Below are 4267 nucleotides of genomic sequence, written 5' to 3' on the forward strand. Positions count from 1 at the left end.
CCAACATAAACGAAAGCACTCTTAGCTGAAGTGCTACCGTCTGCTTTAATTTCATAATGTTACTAGCGCCGCTTGACACACAGCGGTGACTTTTGGCATTCACGGAGGCCGCATTCTAGCTCCTTTGGATTTGCCGTGTAGCAGCGTCGCTGCTCCTTTTTTGGTTTTCCTCCTTTAGTGCAATAAGACAACTTTAGGGCAAAGGCCGAGAAGTCCCGTGTGACAGGGGTATTAGTCACCCCTGATGAAGGTGCCTCGTCGGCTTCGAAACGTTGGGTTAAAGTTAACATTTTTGGCTGGAGAAGTGAATAATAATAATAATAATTGGTTTTGGGGGGAAAGGAAATGGCGCAGTATCTGTCTAATATATCGTTGGGCACCTGAACCGCGCCGTAAGGGAAGGGTAAAGGAGGGAGAGAAAGAAGAAAGGAAGAGAGCGGTGCGTAGTGGAGGGCTCCGGAATAATTTCGACCGCCTGGGGATCTTTAACGTGCACTGACATCGCACAGCACACGGGCGCCTTAGCGTTTTTCCTCCATAAAAACGCAGCCGCCGCGGTCGGGTTCGAACCCGGGAACTCCGTATCAGTGGTCGAGCGCCCTAACCACTGAGCCACCGCGGCGGGGCTGGAGATGTGCAGTTTATTATCATAAAACATACGTGCACAAAAAAGTGTTCACAACTTTAACATCTTTCTAGATAGAGGCTTTGATGTGAGCGGCTTCACTACGTCGTTCCTGTCAGTCACCGATAACGCATAGTTCGTAAAAACAGGCCGGAAAAACTTTGTGCAGATGAGTTTCAGAAGCTGGCTGTGGTGGTCATTGCAAGCAAGCTCACATTTCAGTGCTCCATGTTCTGCAAGAGCATCAACTGTATTGTTCACTGCAGCTTGCAGGGGTATTGATAAGAACCTTCTCTTGTTGAGCAACACCTCGACGTAGTTCTTGAGGGCGTACAGAACATACACAAACTGCGTTGAAGGATAAAAGAGACCTCCTCTGTCCTGATAACTAATCAAACTTTCACTGGGCGCAGATGAGGCTGGTTGCGTAAGAACAGCATTGCAGTTGCTGCAATCAATTTTTTCTTGAACAACGCGAGCCAAATAACCTCCTAACATCGCAAGTGCTGCAGTGTCTGGAGCTGGCAGCAACGTTTTCTGTGTCCTCACAAGGCCTTCGAGGAGACTTTTTGCCTCCGGTGGGAAGTCGTCCGCGCGCTGGGTGACTGCAGGTTTGTGTGTGCTGTTCAGGGCTCCAAGTACTTTCCTTTCCGTTTCTGTTACGTTGCTATCTTGGGAAGCAGACACTAAGCCAGTTTTCAAAGCATTCTCTACGCCAGCAAGTACCGCTCTAGCGTCTGTCTGATCATTGCTTCCAGCAGACCGCCTTACCCAGCCAAAAAACGACTCTATGGGGTCCGAAGAAAACTTTCTGGTCAGAGCAAACTTGAACCCTTCATTAGCAATGAGGTACTTGACGGATTCCACGTTGAAATTTGTCGTCCTCACAAGCGCTTGATACGTTTCCTTGCTTAGGAACTGTTTCGTTTTTCAGTTACGCCGTATGTCTTCAAGATAGCTTAAGAAGGACGTTGTCAGTCAACACAGGCGCCCATCTTCGACAGAGTCATATTGTCTGCTGTCTGGTATTTTTTATGAATGTGCTGCACGCAATTGCTCACATCCATTAGAAGAAACCAGCGGTGCATCGTGTCCATAAACATGACGGTTGGACCCACAGCTGCAAAGCTCATGTCACACATGTTTCGTGCTTGTTCCTCGAGGAGTTTGAGCGCAGCAGTGACCGGAGGTGAGAGGACCTGGACAGCCCTTGAAACATTCATTTTCACAATATTTGACGGAAAGACGTGCTTACGCGTTAAAAAATGAACAGGTTTCACGATGCTCCCTTGCTGCATCTTGTAGTGGTCTTTGAGGTGGGAGGTGGAAACCTCGCCGTCCTTACCGAGGTCACGGGCAAGGAATTGGGATCTCACGTTCTTAATTATGTGACAATGGTCGAATGCGAAAAACAACGTTCGTGTCGGATCTTGAAGGTGCTGTATGCAGTGCGTTAAATTTCTATTACAGAGCAGTTGAAAAGCAAGAACGTTGATTTTGTGATTATCGGCCACAATCCGTACAATCTTAAAGCCAATTATTTCCACTTCGTTTAGGGCATACCTTATCAGGAAAAACAGCTTCTGGCCAGTGCAGTTTCTCGTGAAGAAATACCCCACAGGTATCCGGATGCGCATCGAAACCCCTACTAGCACGAAACACAGAAGTGAGTTGGCTAAAGCAGAATCACTACTGGCTCTGTCTTCCGTGCTGTTACCCAGGTCTACTTTCCCCACAAATTAATCTCTTTGCTTGTTATATTGAAGCCTCTGCTGAATTCGCATCTCATCAACTTCTAACGAGCACACCTTGGCCTGCTCGTTTTTTAGGCCCGTTACTTCCGCCTCAAGGCGTTGCTTAACAAGGGATGTGAAGCCTACCTCGCCTGAATTGACTCCGAGGAATCTTTGCAAAGTAGAGCTGCATGACAGTTTCAGGAGACCTTCTTTGCGGACGTGCTCGTACGTCCGTGTTGACAGGTTCCTTAAAATTATGCAATGACGCACAACAAGCCCGGACCAGGTTGGCCTGATGTTTGAAAAGTGTTTGACTTGGTCGACCAGAAGGCTTGCACCTAAGTGCTTTTCACTCGCTGCTTTGACGACGCCGGCAAAAGCAGCAAGATGACAGTCCTCTTTCAGTTGCCTTAGTTCCTCCTTGTACTTGTCCACTGTTTGTTTCAGGCGCTCTATTCGGGCTTTCAAGTCCCGCTCTTTTCGTCGCCACTTCTGGCGTTCGACAACAGAAATAAAACGGCGGATGTCAGCCTGTGTCGCCTTGTTTTTTGCAGTTCTCCGTGTTGAGGCTTCCGGCTCGACCACGTGCTCATTGTTACTGATTGAGTCATCCATGTTTGCAGAGCTTTCAATTGCAGGAGACGACGTAGTTGATGGTGGAGACCGACCGACGACGTCGACGTTGTGACAAAGGCTAATTGCATCTGTCGGCTTGGAAGCAGCACGGACCAGGGCCGAGGGGCACGGAATGGACGCTTCCCGTTTTCGCACAACAGCATCGCTGTGCGGTCTCTTCGCAGGTGGCTGCATATATTGCGGATAGTCCAGAAAAACGCTTGGAGTCGCACCTCTTTTCACTTCGGGGTTTTGCATCCTTCCTTGTAGTCGCTTGAAAGGAAATGCTTGCTGCAGACGACCGAATACCGAGATGTGGTATTCGGCACCCAGTCCTTTCTAGAGATAACTTTTAACCACTGTGCTCTTAGTTCGTTGCCGCTTGGAATCTTGTGGAAGGAAATGCCTTCGGTCTTCCGCTTTGCGTCAGACTTACATCCCGGCACACAGCAATAAGCCATAGCACATATCAATTTTGGTTGAAAACATTCCAACTAAGAACATCACCGACCACGACGTTACAAAATAACCTACTCGCTTTCTTCGTCAGGTACGTGTGACTGTGGGCGAGTTGCAGAGAGAGCGCCCCTTCTTGGGTTAAGCCGCTCTCTCCCTTGGCGGCACGTGATGCAACCTGAAGAGCAATTGCACAGCACTGGATACCGTGGAACGTGGGCAAAGCTGTGAGTCATGCTGTAGGACTATGGTGACGTTCACTGGGAAGCTGCAGAGCGCAGTCCCTGTTAGTATACACGTATACAGCGGGGAGGTTTCCCTTTGTGCTGTTGATTTTTGTCGGGGTCGTTTGAACGTGCCAGTATTCCAGGAAGCGCGTGTTTGCCAACTTGTTCCGGCTCCGAGTATGCTGGTTTCGTCGAAGTTAATTTTGTGCCTTAGGAATGTTCGGATAGAGGACTGCGTTTTCTTGCATAGTTGCCGACGTCGCTTTTGTGTTGCCGAATTTTTTTCTTTTATATATTTTTGGTTTCGCCGATGTAGCTTGCGTCGCAGTCGGCGCAAGGAATTTTGTAGATAATGCCATGGGCTCTTTTTCTCCATGGCCGATTTTGGGAACATCTGGTAAGCAAGTGCCAGCAGTGCTTGTAGACTTGGGCGCAACCTGGAGACCCCCTTTGTTCAGGATTCGGGAGATGGTTTCGCTGGCACTTAACCATAAGGCAGAGTGACGCATTTTTTTGTAGTGGCGTTGACTGTTATGCTTGATTTCTCGGGGCAGTGAGCACAATGCATGTTCCCTCAGAGTCAGCCAGGGAATGTTCTGCGATCGCGC

General features: G+C 48.8%; 1 pseudogene; it reads right to left on the reverse strand.

Moving 5' to 3' along the window:
- Positions 1–676: 676 nt before the first annotated feature.
- On the reverse strand, positions 677–2409 carry LOC144103227 (uncharacterized; annotated as a pseudogene).
- Between the last annotated feature and the right edge of the window lie 1858 nt (positions 2410–4267).

Source organism: Amblyomma americanum, chromosome 1 (genome assembly GCF_052857255.1).
Source record: "Amblyomma americanum isolate KBUSLIRL-KWMA chromosome 1, ASM5285725v1, whole genome shotgun sequence".
NCBI lineage: Eukaryota > Metazoa > Arthropoda > Arachnida > Ixodida > Ixodidae > Amblyomma > Amblyomma americanum.